At 41.7% G+C, this 17,589-nt stretch overlaps 1 protein-coding gene across 3 annotated transcripts in view; it reads left to right on the plus strand.

Annotated features, from left to right (window-relative positions):
- LOC140464824 (uncharacterized) overlaps positions 1–17,589 on the plus strand; it is a 98,811-nt gene that overhangs the window by 47,438 nt on the left and 33,784 nt on the right. The window contains exon 1 of one of the 3 annotated variants that reach the window (XM_072560293.1): positions 16,206–16,344. The exons of the other annotated variants lie outside the window; for them this stretch is intronic. The gene's annotated coding sequence lies outside the window, so the exon portion shown is untranslated. Of the gene's footprint in view, positions 1–16,205; positions 16,345–17,589 lie in introns of those variants that run through there. 3 annotated transcript variants of the gene reach the window in all.

A 17,589-nucleotide genomic window follows, 5' to 3' on the forward strand; every position in this document is an offset into this window, starting at 1 on the left:
TGCCGCTGTTTACCTATTATTTACTTATCTATGCTACTGAAGTCTGTGATCTGCCTGTATTGCTCACAAGACAAAGTTTTTCTCTGTGCCTCTGTACAAGTGACAATAAATTCAATCCAATTCAATTCAATTCGATTCTTCAATTTCATCTGACATCCACTGAGCAGTCTTTGTTCTCCCAAACTCTCTTCCAGACATTTTCATTTATCCACACTTTATACCTTTGTGCTGCCTGTAAATTAATATTGTGTCCCTCCTTCCTAAGGCCAGATCATTTATATAAATTACTATGTTCTACATCAAAATGTAATATATAAGCATTTGAAATAGGGGGGGAAGGAAACCATTGGGGCCTCTTGAGTCTACTTCATGATTCACTAAGATCATGGCTGATCAGTTTGTGTTTTGACATTCCCACCTATCCCTGGTAATCCTTGATTCCCTGTCTAACACAAATCTATCCACCTCTGCCTTAGACATATTCAATGACCAGGAGAAATTGAGGACTGCAGATGCTGGAGATCAGAGTCGAAAAGTGTGGTGCTGGAAAAGCACAGCCGGTCAGGCAGCATCCGAGGATCCAAGCAGCATTCAATGACCATACTTCCACTGCCTTCTCAGGCAGAGAATTTCAAAATCTCACACCCTCTGAGAGCAGAGAAAACTGTTGTTCTCTGTCTTGACAGGGTGAACTCTAGTTTTTAAGTGTCCCCTAGTTCTGGACTGACCTACAAAAGGAAACATTCTTTCCATGTACACCTTGTCAAGACCATTCAAAATCAAATAAACTTCAGTTAGGTTACCCCTCACTTTTCTAAATCATAGTGAAAATATATGCAGAATGTCCAAACTTTTCTTACCAGACAACCCACTTATTCCAGATATTGATCTAGTAAATGTCCTCTGAATCACTTCCAATGCATTTATTGCAAGTGTTTGGGATGTGGTGTCACTGACATGCTGTATACTAAAGTATAACATCGTTACTTATATGTTCAATCCCTTTTATAATAAAAAACAGTATTCCATTAATCTTCCTGATTAAATGCTGTGCCAGCATCCTAACAGTGGCTTAGTGGTTAGCACTGCAGCCTCACAGCCCCAGAGACGCGGGTTCGATTCCAGTCTCGGGAAACTATCTGTGTGGTGTTTGCACGTTCTCCCTGTGTCTGCGTGGGTTTCCTCCGGGTGCTCCGGTTTTCTCTCACAGTAGATTGCCCATAGTGTTGGGTGCATTAGTCAAAGGGAAGTGGGTTGGTGTGGACTTGGTGGGCTGAAGGGCCTGTTTCCATACTGTAAGGAATCTAATCTAACTTTTTGAGACCCTTGCACCAGAACACATCAATCCTTCTGCATCTCAGAATATTGCAGTTATTCTCCATTTCAGTATTACTATTGCTTTATTCTCTCTGTCAAATTGAACAGCTTCACATTTTTATACATTATGTTTCATTTGTGGGTGAGGCAATGGCCAAGTAGTATTATTGCTCGACTGTTAATCCAGAAATTCAGCTAATGTTCTGGGGTTCAGGGTTCCAATCCATCATGAGAGATGGTGGAATTTGAACTCAGTATAAAAATCCAGAATTAAAGTGCCTAATGATGACCATGAATCCATTGACAATTGTCATAAAAACTCTCTGGTACACTAATGTCCTTTAGGGAGGGATATCTGTTATCCTTACCTAGTCTTGCCTTACCTGGTTATCCTTACCTGGTTATCCATGGGGATAAAAGGGTCCTTCTCAGGATGGCACCAGTGACAAGTGGTATTCTGCAAGGCTCAGTGTTGGAACTACAATTTTTTACTTTATACATTAATGATATTTGCAGACAATACAAAGGTAGGTAAAAGGACAAGAGGAGGTGGGGAGGCTGCAGAAGAATTTGGACAGGTTAGGAGAGTGGGCAAAGAAGTAGCAGATGAAATAAAGCTTGGGAAAATGTGAGGTCATGCACTTTAGTAGGAAGAATAGAGGCATGGACTATTTTCTAAATGCTAGAAAATTCAGAAGTCTGAAGTGCAAAGAGACTTGGGTGTTCTAGTCCAGGAGTCCCTCAAAGTAACCTTACAGGTTGAGTCATTAGTTAGGAAGGCAAATGCAATGATGGCAATTATTTTGAGAAAACTTGAATATAAAAGCTGAGGCATACTTCTGAGGCTCATAAGTCTCTAGTCAGATGATGAAAAGCTAAACACTTGAGGAATATTTGAGTACTCTGTGTGTAATACTCAGAGTTTAGAAGGATAAGGGGATATGTAATTGAAACATAAAGAATACTGAATGGCTTGGACAGATTGGATGTTGGGAAGATGTTTCCATTAGTAGGAGAGATTAGGATCCAAGGGCACAGCCTTAGAGTAAAGGGAAAAACTTTTAGAACAGAGATAAAGAAAAACTTCTTCAATCAGAGAGTGGTGAATTTATGAGATTCATTGCCACAGAAGGCTGTGGAGGCCAGGTCATATTTAAAACTGATATAGATAGGTTCTTGAGTATCAAGGGGATCAAGGGTTATGGGGAGAAGGTGGGAAACCTATCAACTGTGATTGAATTGTGGAATAGACTTGATGGGCTGAATGGCCGAATTTCTGCTCCTATGTCTTATGGTCTTATGTGATCCCAGGCCCACGGCAATGTGATTGACTCATAACTGTCTCAAAGTAAATTACTGCAGATGCTGGAATCTGAAACCCAAAGAGAAAATGCTAGAAAATCTCAGCAGGTCTGGCAGCATCTGTAAGGAGAGAAAAGAGCTGACAGTTCGAGTCTAGCTGACCCTTTGTCAAAGCTGAAAACTCTGAGTATTACACCTAGAGTCCTCAAATGTTCCTCAAGTGTTAAGCTTTTCATCCCTAGGACCATTCTCATGAAAAACTCTGAACATGCTCCATGGCCAATACATTCTTCCTGAGATATGGGGCCCAAAACTGTGCACAATACTCCAAATGTGGTCTGACCAGAGCCTTATGAGCCCCAGAAGTATGCCTCAGCTTTTATATTCAAGTCCTCTCAAAATAAATGCCATCATCCTTTGGGCAATAAATGCTAGCCTGGCCAAGGATACTCACACCATGTGAGCAAATAAGGAAAAAAAACTATCTGCCAGGTTTTTGCCCAGTCAAACCTGTCTCATCTATCTGCAATTTCTTTGTCTTCTTCAGAAATACTTTTATCTTCGTGTTGTCAGCAAATTTAACCATTAAGTCTTCACTCTCCTCTTTGGTGTCATTGCTGTAGATTATGAAAAGGTGAGGCTCCGGCACTGGCCCTGATAGAACCCGGGGTTCTGGCAGTTCTGTATAATTTTTTGTAAGGTCTGACAGGGGTGCCCAGGATCAAATAGAACAAGGGAACAGATTAACACAATATAGTAGTTAAAGGATAGTTGGATGGGCACTTGATATATATTATGGGCACCAAATAATCAGGAATGTTTGATTGTATCGTGTGTGTGTTGAGATAAAACACTGACTTGAAAAATATTTGCCTGGAACCTAACTAACCAGGATTTAATCTGTGATATTTGACACCATAAGTGCCAGGGATCTGGGTTGGTTCTTCCTCGGACTTTTGTGGAACCATGTGAATGACATTTGTTAAGGAGAGGTAATGGTGTCATGCGAATATCACTGGACTAGTATTCCAGCACACCAGGCTAATGTTCTGGGGATATGCATTCAAGTCCACAGGAAATGGTGACATTTTGAATCAGTAAAAAAAACTATTATAAAATGGTGATCAAGTAACAATCTTTCATTGTCATAAAAGCCCAGCTAGTTCACTAATGTCCTTTAGAGATGGAAATCTGCCATCATTGCAAGGTCTAGTCTATCTGTAACTCCAGATCCACAGCAATGTGGTCAGTTCTTAAATGTCCTCTGGGTAATTAGGAATAGGCAATAAATAATGATTGAGCGAATGACGCCCACATCATGCGATTAAAAAAAGTCCAGCACACTCAACCTTGAAGGAGGGAAATAATAACAAGAACATTACACCTCGATCTCAGGCAGTCTCGTGCTGTGGTAGTTTAGCACTCCAGTATAAATGCTTCAATCATCTGGCTTGTCCTACTCATCCAAGCTGATACCTCTTTATCAAGCAAACTGGCACTGGTCAATAAGGTAGCTTTTAAATTGTGTCTTTAAAGGAGAAATGAAAGGCAGAGAGGTGAGCAGGTTTACAGACAGTATTCCAGATCTTACAGCTTGGCATCAGAACACCTCGCCATCAACCTTTTTTTAGAATAGAATCCCTACAGTGTGGAAACAGGCCGTTTGACCCAGCAAGTCCATACTGATCCACTGAAGTGTATCCCACCCAGACTCACTACCCTAATACTCTACATTTACTTTTAACCAATGCACCCAACCTACACATCCCTGAACACCATGGACAATTTAGCATGGCCAACCACCTAATCCGCACATTTTTGGATTGTGGGGGGAAACCAGAACACCTGGAGGAAACCCACGCAGACATGGGGAGAATGTCTGTGTGGAGTTTGCACAGTCACCCAGGCTGGAATCAACCATCTTTTGGGGTAGAAGAGACGTGTACAAGAAGGACGGTTTCACCTAAATTGGAAGGGGACTAATATACTGACAGGGAAATTTGCGAGTGCTGCTCGGGAGGATTTAATCTAGTAAGGTGAGTGGGTTGGGACCCAGGGAGACAGTGAGGAAAGAAATAAATCTGAGACTGGTAGTATTGAGAACAGAAGCGAGTCAAAAAGTCAGGGCAAGCAGGGACAAGGTAGGACAAATAAATTAAACTGCATTTATTTCAACACAAGGGGTCTAACAGGGAAGGCAGATGAACTCAGGGCATGGTTAAGAACATGGGACTGGGATATCATAGCAATTACAGAAACATGGCTCAGGGATGGGCAGGACTGGCAGCTTAATGTTCCAGGATACAAATGCTATAGGAAGGATAGAAAGGGAGGCAAGAGAGGAGGGAGAGTAGCTTTTTAAATAAGGGATAGCATTACAGCTGTTCTGAGGGAGGATATTCCCAGAAATGGATGATCACCTTATTGGGATTGTATTATAGACCCCCTAATAGTCAGTGGAAATTTGAGAAACAAACTTGTAAGGAGATCTCAGTTATCTGTAAGAATAATAGGGTGGTTATGGTAGGGGATTTTAACTTTCCAAACATAGACTGGGACTGCCATAGTGTTAAAGGTTTAGATGGAGAGGAGTATGTTAAGTGTGTACAAGACAATTTTCTGATACAGTATGTGGATGTACCTACTAGAGAATTCCGTAATTACACCGGCACCACTCCCCACCTCTTCCTCCGCTACATTGATGACTGCATTGGCGCCACCTCGTGCTCCCGCGAGGAGGTTGAGCAATTCATCAACTTCACCAACACATTCCACCCTGACCTTAAATTTACCTGGACTATCTCTGACACCTCGCTCCCCTTCCTGGACCTCTCCATCTCCATTAGTGACGACCGACTTGACACTGACATTTTTTACAAACCCACTGACTCCCATAGCTACCTGGATTACACCTCTTCCCACCCTATCTCTTGCAAAAATGCCATCCCGTATTCCCAGTTTCTCCGCCTCCGCCGTATCTGCTCCCAGGAGGACCAGTTCCACCATAGGACACACCAGATGGCCTCCTTCTTTAGAGACCGCAATTTCCCTTCCCACGTGGTTAAAGATGCCCTCCAACGCATCTCGTCCACATCCCGCACCTCCACCCTCAGACCCCACCCCTCCAACCGTAACAAGGACAGAATGCCCCTGGTGCTCACCTTCCACCCTACCAACCTTCACATCAACCAAATCATCCACCGACATTTCCGCCACCTCCAAAAAGACCCCACCACCAGGGATATATTTCCCTCCCCACCCCTTTCCGCCTTCCGCAAAGACCGTTCCCTCCGTGACTACCTGGTCAGGTCCACACCCCCCTACGACCCACCCTCCCATTCTGGCACTTTCCCCTGCCACCGCAGGAACTGTAAAACCTGTGCCCACACCTCCTCCCTCACCTCTATCCAAGGCCCTAAAGGAGCCTTCCACATCCATCAAAGTTTCACCTGCACATCCACCAATATCATTTATTGTATCCGTTGCTCCCGATGTGGTCTCCTCTACATTGGGGAGACTGGGCGCCTCCTAGCAGAGCGCTTTCGGGAACATCTCCGAGACACCTGCACCAATCAACCAAACCGCCCCGTGGCCCAACATTTCAACTCCCCCTCCCACTCTGCCGAGGACATGGAGGTCCTGGGCCTCCTTCACCGCCGCTCCCTCACCACCAGACGCCTGGAGGAAGAACGCCTCATCTTCCGCCTCGGAACACTTCAACCCCAGGGCATCAATGTGGACTTCAACAGCTTCCTCATTTCCCCTTCCCCCACCTCATCCTAGTTTCAAACTTCCAGCTCAGTTACTGTCTCCTTGACTTGTCCGACCTGCCTATCTTCTTTTCCACCTATCCACTCCACCCTCTCCTCCTTGACCTATCACCTTCATCTCCTCCCCCACTCACCCATTGTACTCTATGCTACTCTCTCCCCACCCCCACCCTCCTCTAGCTTATCTCTCCATGCTTCAGGCTCACTGCCTTTATTCCTGATGAAGGGCTTTTGCCCAAAATGTCGATTTCGCTGCTCGTTGGATGCTGCCTGAACTGCTGTGCTCTTCCAGCACCACTAATTCAGTATTTGATTTTCAGCATCTGCAGTTATTGTTTTTACCCAGGTGCAAAACCTGACCTACTCTTGGGAAATAAGGCAGGGCAGGTGACTGAGATGTCAGTGGGGAAGCACTTTGGGGCCAGCGATCATAATTCTATTAGATTTAAAATAGTGATGGAAAAGGATAGACCAGATCTAAAAGTTGAAGTTCTAAATTGGAGAAAGGCCCATTTTGACGATATTTAGGGCAAGAACGTTCGAAAGCTGATTGGGCGCAGATGTTCACAGGTAAAGGGACGGCTGGAAACTGGGAAGCCTTCAGAAATGAGATAACGAGAATCCAGAGAAAGTATATTCCTGTCAGGGTGAAAGGAAAGGCTGGTAGGTATAGGGAATGCTGGATGACTAAAGAAATTGAGGGTTTGGTTAAGAAGAAGAAGGAAGCATATGTCAGGTATAGACAGGACAGATCGAGTGAATCCTTAGAAGAATATAAAGGGAGTAGGAGTATACTTAAAAGGGAAGTCAGGAGGGTAAGAAGGGGACATGGGATAGCTTTGGTAAATAGAATTTTGGAGAATCCGAAGGGTTTTTACAAATGCATTAAGGACAAAAGGGTAACTTGGGAGAGAATAGGGCCCCTCAAAGGTCAGCAAGGTGGCCTTTGTGTGGAGCCGCAGAAAATGGGGGAGATACAATATGAGTATTTTGCATCAGTATTTACTGTGGAAAAGGATATGGAAGTTATAGACTGTAGGGAAATAGATGGTGACATCTTGCAAAATGTCCAGATTACAGAGGAGGAAGTGCTGGGTGCCTTGAAATGGGTAAAAGTGGATAAATCCCCAGGACCTGATCAGGTGCACCCGAGAACTCTGTGGGAAGCTAGAGAAGTGATTGCTGGGCCTCTTGCTGAGATAATTGTATCATCGATAGTCACAGGTGAGGTGCTAGAAGACTGGAGGTTGGCAAACGTGGTGCCACTGTTTAAGAAGGGTGGTAAGGACAAGCCAGTGAGCCTGACGTTGTTGGTGGGCAAGTTGTTGGAGGGAATCCTGAGGGACAGGATGTACATGTATTTGGAAAGGCAAGGACTAATTAGGGATAGTCAACATGACTTTGTGCACGGGAAATCATGTCTCACAAACTTGATTGAGTTTTTTGAAGAAGTAACAAAGAGGATTGATGAGGGCAGAGCGGTAGATGTGATCTATATGGACTTCAGTAAGGTGTTCAACAAGGTTCCCCATGGAGTCTGATTAGCAAGGTTAGATCTCATGGAATACAGGGAGAACTAGCCATGTGGATACAGACCTGGCTCAAAGGTCGAAGACAGAGGGTGGTGGTGGAGGGTTGTTTTTCAGACTGGAAGCCTATGACCAGTGGAGTGCCACAAGAATCGGTGCTGCGTCCTCTTAGTTTTTGTCATTTCCATAAATAATTTGGATGCAAGCATAAGAGGTACAGTTAGTAAGTTTGCAGATGACACCAAAGTTGGAGGTGTAGTGGATAGCGAAGAGGGCTACCTCAGATTACAACAGGATCTTGACCAGATGGGCCAATGGGCTGAGAAGTGACAGATGGAGTTTAATTCAGATAAATGTGAGGTTCTGCATTTTGGGAAAACAAATCTTAGCAGGACTTATACACTTAATGGTAAGGTCCTAGGGAATGTTGCTGAACAAAGAGACCTTGGAGTGCAGGTTCATAATTCCTTGAAAGTGGAGTCGCAGGTAGATAGGATAGTGAAGAAGGGGTTTGGTATGCTCTCTTTTATTGGTCAGAGTATTGAGTGCAGGAGTTGGGAGGTCATGTTGTGGGTGTACAGGACATTGGTTAGGCCACTGTTGGAATATTGCGTGCAATTCTGGTCTCCTTCCTATCGCAAAGATGTTGTGAATCTTGAAAGAGTTCAGAAAAGATTTACAAGAATGTTGCCAGGGTTGGAGGATTTGTGCTTTTGGAAGAGGCTGAACAGGATGGGGCTGTTTTCCCTGGAGCGTTGGAGGCTGAGGGGCGACCTTATAGAGAGGTTTATAAAATTATGAAGGGCATGGATAGGGTAAATAGGCAAAGTCTTTTCCCTGGGGTCAGGGAGTCCAGAACTAGAGGGCATAGGTTTAGGGTGAGAGGGGTAAGATGTAAGACCTAAGGGGCAACGTTTTCACACGGAGGGTGGTATGTGTATGGAATGAGCTGCCAGAGGAAGTGGTGGAGGCTGGTACAATTGCAACATTTAAGAGGCATTTGGATGGGTATATGAATAGGAAGGGTTTGGAGGGATCCAAAAAGGATATAGGTTTGGAGGGTACTGGCAGATGGGACTAGATTGAATTGGGATATCTGGTCGGCATGGACGGGTTGGACTAAAGGGTCTGTTTCCATGCTATACATCTCTATGACTCTATGTCCCTAGCAGAGTGAGACAGTAATGCTAACCACTGACCCACCGTGCCATCCCAATTTTGAAGACATTAGAATCAAGAATTCCAAAGAGGGCAGAAATGGGGATGTGCAGTGGTTATGAGGCTGGAGGAGTTTCAAAGACTGGTGAGGCGAGAACTTGGGTGGCTTTCAAGATTAGTTTAAAGTTGAGGCATTTTTTGATTAAAAGTGAGTGTCGATCACTGAGCTCAGGGGTCACATTGAGTCATTTTGTGTGCAACAGAGTTTCCATTTGAAATGCTAATAAATGCTGCAGATGGAACAGTCCTTAAAACAGATGTCAATCCCATGCGTGTTTACACTGCCCATTTCACCTGTATGACACAAATTTCAATCACAGTTTCTCCAAACTTAGATCTTCCTGATGAGAATTCCAATCCATTTCCTTCAAAGAACTGACCAATCCACTGCAGGGGGCAGTCATCTTCTAACAGGGTACCACTCATTGCTTGCCTGGGGGCTTCAGATATACCAAGCCAGAGGTGAAATCTGGTAGAAGTAAGTAGTCTTAATGAAATAGAAAGAAATTGTAAATCAATGCTCAGTTTAGAGTCAAAGAGGCTACCAAGTTTAAGTTGTCTGTTTGAGTTTCAGTCAATGGCTATAGGTTGCAAAAGGAATAGACTCTGAAATCAAGTATTTGATTTGATACTTGTCATGTTTTGTTGCTTGATAATTAGTAGTAATTAAAAATAGTTTTATTATTTATACCAAAAAGTGAATTATACTGAAAGTGGGAATTGGTCAGTGCTAAAGAAATGTTATCATCTTTGGTTATTTAGATATTTGAGCTGTGTTAATGGCAATTTTTCTTGATATTATTTGGCAATGATGCAGAGCTTCAGCTCCATCTTTGTCCTAGCAAACAATTTAAGTTGTGAGAGATTTTGAAATGGAAGACCAGATTGGAAAGCAATCTAATTGAGCTTTTAAAAGGAATCCTGGTCTTTATAATGGCTTCAAAAAAGCAAATCATTGACTTTAGTGCTGTCTAACTCTATTTGGTTTAACATGACACGTTATTAATGAAAACATTTTGATACTTTCACATAAACAATAGCATTCTGTGAGAGATTATAAACAAGGAAATGAGAGAGTTCTTTGAAGAGAAAGAAAATCTGCAAGGCTGGGGAGCATTTGTTATTATCTGCTACCTGGAGGGTTTAAAGCCTGTGCTGGTTAAGTCTAGAACAATTTACCAATCTCACTGCAGAATGAGGATGTGGTTATAAAATGGCAGTACATTATTCATATCACTTCACTTGCACAGACTAAGCAGAGAAACTTGCAGAATTGCAAAATGATTCCCTTCAAATGCAGCAATTACCAAACAATATTTCAATTTTGAAGCATTTATTGTAGAAAGAATCAGAATCAATTTGATTTGAAAAATAAGTCAAATCATAATTAGTACAAAGATCAACGCTGCAGATGGAACAGTCCTTAAAACAGATGTCAATCCCATGCGTGTTTACACTGCCCATTTCACCTGTATGACACAAATTTCAATCACAGTTTCTCCAAACTTAGATCTTCCTGATGAGAATTCCAATCCATTTCCTTCAAAGAACTGACCAATCCACTGCAGGGGGCAGTCATCTTCTAACAGGGCACCACTCATTGCAATCTCATGTACAATTGAACCTCTTTCTGGAACTTTCTTAATTCTCAGATCCTATTATTCATGTTAATCCTTTGGTACTAGCTAAACTGCCTTTATCTTTGTAAGGTATTAACAAGTCTAGGCACTGAATCACTTAGGAAAGTGAAAAAAAAACACCAGTCCTCAAAGATATCCTCCTTGCTGACCATCTTCCCTCTCAACATATCAACCATTTGGCTTCCGTATTTTGAAATTTTACCCTGTTGGGTCTACTTCCAGGTCAAGGTTCAACAGGACAAATATTTCCTGTTATCCAAAAATGATAATTGACCCTGCCACAAGTGATAGAGAGTCATAAAGGTATTTTTCAAACATTTTAGCAACAATGATGGAATTTAAAACACTAAATTATTTCTTTTTATATAGTTGCTGCTTTGGGGTCAAAGTCCTTCACACAACTGATATTAATTGGAGTCAAATACCATGACAATTTGTATTTATGTATTGTCTTTCAGGATGTAAAACATCCCAAGGTACTCATCAGGAGCATTATGAGAAACAAAGTACTTTTTTGTGGCATGTAATTGTTCCCACCCATCATTGATGAAAATGTTTGGTGGTGCTTCCATCCAGGATCTGTGAGCTGCCCTGCACCAGTTCAATACCAGGAGCTTGTTAGTCTCTTTAAGTCAAGAATTTCATCCCTCCCTTCGGAAGAACTCCAGCTTTAGAGATCTACTTGCCAGTCAGATGGTCAGTAGCTCTGTGGTCCCAGCAGCATTAATCAGGAACAGCATAGTTGACTGACAGTCCTGGCAAAGAACCTGGACTCAGAGAAAAGTCTACAGTGTCACTGGCTGGGACCAGGCTGACAAGGCTTGAGTGCAAAGTCGCAATCTGGAATGAGAGGCCAATGGGGGCGGTAAAGATGAAATTATAACCTTGGGTGGTGCAGGAGGGCACCTCTGATGGGCCCAGAGAACACACCCTACAAAGGAGATCACACCCCATATCCAGCTTGCCCCACTTCAATCCACACAGCTGATGCTGAAGAGCTTTCCTCAATTGGTAAAGCACTAATTGACATCTGAAGCTGATAAATGCATTTTACTGGGCAATAAGGGTCACAATATTTCCAAGATTAGGCAGCCAGCTAGCTATTCTCCTGACTCTGTAGCATTTCTGATTGGTTTGGGTAGGATAGTGGGATTTTTGTGAGTCATTCACTGTCAAAGCTGATGGTGACAGGGTGTAAAATTCAGCCACTAACAGCAAAGCACGTTAGGGGATATTAGGGCAGTCAACATAACCTTTATAAAAACATTTTCAAGGGGGAAAGAAAGCTTGAGAAATTTAGAGAGATGGTCAGTAGTGTGAGTAGTTGCAGATAGTTTGATAGGGACAAAGAGAGATAGTTGACCTTTATCAGAGTTACTTAGAGTTAGATCGTACTATTCTGAGTTTCAGAGTTCTAACTTTGGTGGTAGAGGTCTACATTCCCTCTAATTGTTCTTGCTGCTCTGGAACCAGAAGTCAGTGCCAGTTGGGCTGTGTGTACTGTGGCAGACCCCATAAGTGGCTGTACAGCTAAGTGGGATCATTGTTTGTGGTCTTGTGGTTAGGATTTGTCACATTCCCCACCATGGACCAGGTTCAGTTCCTGGTCATGGAATAAATGTTCATTCTCATGTCCAAAAATTATTTGATAAGGTACCGGATATTAAGTTGCTTAATATAATAAGAGCTTGTGGTGCTCAGGGTAGTTCTTTATCATGAGAGAGATTTGGCTGACTCATAGAAGACAGAGTGTTGTGATGAAGAAAGTCATTTTCAGTATGGCAACCTCTAACCAGTTGAGTGCTACAGGGCTCAGTGCTGGGGCCACAATTATTTATTATTATTTAGTTAAATAACTTGAATGATGAACAATAAATTTGCTGTAGTTGACAGTGTGGTGCTGGAAAAGCACAGCCGATCAGGCAACATCCAAGGAACAGATGAATCAGATGTTGTCTTACCTGCTGTGCTTTTCCAGCACTATACTCTTGACTCCGATCTCCAGCATTTGCAGTCCTCACTTTCCCCTCATGAATGGACTATATAGTCAAATTTGTGGATGATACATAAATAGGTGGGAGGCAAGTGGTGAGGATAATGCAAACATTCTGCAGAAGAATGTGGTTATGTTAAGCAAATGGACAAAATCTTGGTGAATGGACTATGATTGGGAAAATATGAAGTTATACACTTTGACATGAAGAATAAAGGAGCTAGATATTATTTAAATGGATAAAGCTCACAGGAAGCTATAGAACAGATGTGTTTGGGACTCCTTCTGTATAAATTCAGTAGGTAATAAAGAAGGCAAATGGACTGTTGACTTTAATTTAAAAAAAGGAATATAAAAATAGGGAGGTTTTCATAAAACTGTACATCAACTGAAATACTGAGAGTAGTTTTGGTCCCCTTATCCAAAGAAAAATATGCTAGTTGTGGAAGTAGTCAAGAGAAAGTTCACTAGGCTGATCCTGGGTATGGAGGAACTGTCTTATGAGAAGACGTTGAGTTGGTTGGGCCTTAACTTATTGGAGAAAGTGAGGACTGCAGATGCTAGAGATCAGAGCCAGAAATTGTGGCATTGGAAAAGCATAGCAGGTCAGGCAGCATCCGAGGAGTAGGAGAATCAATGTTTAGGGCTTATACTATGCCTGAAACATCGACTCTCCTGCTCCTTGGATGCTGCCTGACCTGTTGTGCTTTTCCAGTGCCACACCTTTTGACTTTGTACTTATTGGAGTTTAGAATAATGAGGTGTCCTTGTTGAAACATAAGATTCTTAGGGGTTTAACAGGTTACAATGCAGAGAAGTTGATTTCCCTTGTGGTAGAATCTTGGACCAAAGGGCACAATGTGGGGTTGTTCATTTAATACAGAGATAAGGAAATTTCTTCTCTCAAGAGGGTGGTAAATCTGTAGAATTTTTGACCACAGCTGTTGATACTGGGTTACTAAGTATATTAAAGGCTGAGGTTGCCTGACAGATCTTTAGTCAATAAAGGAGAAAACGGAGTTAAGAATTATCTGATATGACTAATATGACTTCTTCAGACCCATTTCAGATTTGAATTTTTTTCTCACTCCACACAGACCTGCAGAATTGTTCTGTTTTTATTTCAGATTTCCAACATCCACAAGATTTTGCTTTTATTTGAGGATTATCAGATTAGCCACGATCTCATTGAGTGGCAGAGCAGACTTGATGGGCTGAACAGCCTACTCCTGCTCTTGGTTGTATGGATTTTTCATCAACCTGGATATGCTCATGACAGGACTTCAGGTACAATGTCACAGGAACTAGTCCCTGAGATTGCATCCAATTCGACAGAGAAACCAGGTTGAAGAGGCAACATTTCCTGTGATTATGTTGGCGATGCAAACATCAGTGATTGGGATATAAGGGAGACCAATGTAATGAAATGGACTTGAGGATGAAGGTGCCTCAAGATGTTTGAGCTCCCTTGGTCGCAGCAATTCTCAAGAGAAATCATGGCAATAGCACCTGTACTACCTGCATCCTGTACTACCACACTACCTGTGAAGCTCAAGCTGCTGGGCATACCAACTGCACATTTACCTCCATGATCTCAATGGTCTTAATTGGCTTCTTGTGACTGTCAGATACTGTTTACTATTGTGAATCTGTTTCTGGTAAAAGCGTAAGTAGGCAAGAGTACAAACCAACCTGATACATTTAGTTTACAAATCCCAGGCTTTTCCTCAACTCCAGAGCCACCTTGAAAGAGTGGGAAGATTCTGCATTTATGTAATTTATAAGAACTGTGCCATGGCCAGAAACCTGATTGAAAAGATCCAAAAATGGTATTCTAGGAAAGATGGGCAGAAATTTCAGGCATGACAACATGTTGAAGATGTTTGGAGAGGGAAGAGAAGTTAAAGCTGGGAATGGTACAAAAAGGCAAACATTCAAACTTTGAAGTGATGGCAGTAAACAAATGATTTCAACAGTTAGAAAGTATATAGCGATATGATAGGAGGAGTCCTGCAATATTCAGGAGGGTATGGATTATAAATTCTTTAGAGTGATATTGTTCCAACAACCTTGAATTATTTAATGGTGTAATGAAAGTTTGCAGCTTGTGTATTGACTGTATTAGTTTAAATTCCTTAATAATGATTTTTACTGTAACATACAATGGATTGCATCTGACATCTGCAGAGTTCTCTATTTTGTTTGTGATTGGAAGAGTGTCTTTTAGCGATGTCTCAAACCATTTCACCTATAGTGGATTATTTTCAAATACAGTGATTTTAGTTATTAAGCAAATTTGTTTACAGAAACCTGCAGAGGCCAATGACATAGAAGACAATATAATCTACCTTTCATCGTATTGTTGACAATTAACTTAAATATTGAGAGCAATTACTGGCCTTCTTCAAATAGTGGTATAGAACATTTAAAAGGCTAACAGAACATTGGTTTAATAATTGGACTCCCTCAGTATAGTACAGGAATGTTATTTTAATAATAAGTTCCCAATTCAGAGGTTACTGCCTGACCCAAGGTGTATTTTCTATCATGCAAGTTCTTCATTGTACTGTCTGAAGACATGCACAAATTAAATGCTACTTCTGAATGGTTGCACAATTTACTTTGCATATTTTTCCAAGTAGAGATAATTGGCAAGGACCTTTCATAATACCAACTATTACCAAGTCATAAAGATTCTGAATGCTCCATTAAAATTATTGGACCATTTTAACGACTTTTGTCTGAACCGATAAAAGATGGCCTGGTTATGAATGGCCACCTTCCTGTGGTAGACATTTTAAATAACTGACAGGATGTGTTCAGTTCTACTTTGCTGATAATGTGAAATGACATTTGCAAAATTCTTGTACTTCCGTAATCTGCAGTATGCTGGGCAAGGCTATTCCAGTATTTTTATTCTAATACTGTTTATCTTGACGTAAAACCCTACTGTGCTGAAGAAGTGAAAACACCATTAATGGTGACAGGTGAGAGCTGCACCAAAAGTTTCTCCTAAGAAGTTTGGTAAAACAGCTCAGGCGTTGTTTGAAAATAAACTTAATTGTTGGGTCCATCACCATGCTAAAGTTGAAGTTGAATATATGTTAGGCTTCAATGCAACCTCACTGGGCCAGAGCAGAGGGAGATACCACTGGTTTTGACAGTCACTTTGGTTTAAAATATTCTGTTATTGCAACATGTGCAGAGTCTTTGGTAACATACATCTGAACGTTACATATGTTTAGCAGATTAGATATGAATTCCACCCTGTGTGATGTTGGCAAACGTCACATATATAAATAGACAGCTGGGTGCTTCTTTCTGCAAAGATTCTGTGTGCAACTGTGGCAGGATGTGGGTGCTGACACAATTCCTTTTAGTAATTAATCACATGAGCTGAAGCAGTGTTGCAGGATTGTGTGTAAGATTGTGGTTGCACTAGGCTTGACTCTGGGGTGCTCTCCGTGGAGTCCTGTTAACAGAAATCTTGAAATTGCTCGTCTCTCATTGCCTGTGGTGGAATCGCATCTACATCCCAAAGATTGTGGCATTTTCTAAATCTGATTGTGCTCAGGGTAAGCAGTTGGCTTCTAAGCTCTGTCTTTAAGAAATCAATTTGATGTGATTGTTGTTGTCTTATGTTTGTTAATATCGTAAGTCTGCCAAATGGAAAAATATCATTTTTGGCAATGTTGTGATAAACTCGTGGTGTTAGTAGATTTTGAATATTTCTCGAATAATATGAGCCAGAGGAAAAATCCAGAAAAATTGAGATGCACTGATTCCAGAAAAATCCATGTGTTCAGTATATCCCGACAGTATCACATCACAAGATCCATTGAGTCATGTAATGTACAACATATTGTGTATAATTGGTGCAAAGCTACAATTGGGCAACTGCTATATTTAATGCATGGGTGCCCTCTATTTTAACATCAAAGCCAACCTAATAGTTTGTTTTTCAATGGGTGTTTGGTAATAGTGGTAAACATTTTTATAGTCATGTTTTGACACACTTAAAATTTTTTTTCAATATTTCTTGTTTTTGAAACCATTTTTGAATCTTAGCTACAAGGTACAGTTTGGTAGTCAGCTGTTTTTTGAGTTAACATTTCATCATTTGGACCGTGTTCATTGGTTCAACGCCTTAGGGCAGTTTTGTGAAGTCTCAAATATAAAAAGAACAGAAAATTCTTGAAATACTGAGTGAGACACAAGGATGCTACAAAATAATACTGATAGATTAGGTGAGTGGACAAAACCTAACAAACCTAACATGTAGAGGAATGCAAAACTGTCAATTTTGGCAAGAAGGAAAATGAAACTTATTATCTAAGTAGTGAGAGGCAGCACAGTGGCTCAGTGGCTAGCACTGATGCCTCACACACCAGGGACCCGGGTTTGATTCCAGCCTCAGGTGACTGTCTGTGTGGAGTCTGCACATTTTCCCTGTGTCTGTGTGGGTTTCCTCTGGGTGCTCCGGTTTGCTCCCACAATCCAAAGATGTGCAGGTTAGGGTGGATAGGCCATGCTAAATTGTCCATCATGTTCAGGGATGTGTAGATTAGATGCATTAGTCAGGGGTTCATGTAGAATAATAGGGGAATGGGTCTGGGTGGGATACTCTTCAATGGTCAGTGTGGACTTGCTGGGTCAAAGAGCCTGCTTCCATCCTGTAGGGATTCTATGATCTATGAGAGATTGCAGAAATCTGACATGCAGAGGAACCTGGGTGTCCTAATGAGTGAATCTTGGGAGTTTATTATGCATGTACAGCAAGTGAATCGGAAAGCTTAAGAATACTATCATTTATCATAATG

This window comes from Chiloscyllium punctatum, chromosome 41 (genome assembly GCF_047496795.1).
Source record: "Chiloscyllium punctatum isolate Juve2018m chromosome 41, sChiPun1.3, whole genome shotgun sequence".
NCBI lineage: Eukaryota > Metazoa > Chordata > Chondrichthyes > Orectolobiformes > Hemiscylliidae > Chiloscyllium > Chiloscyllium punctatum.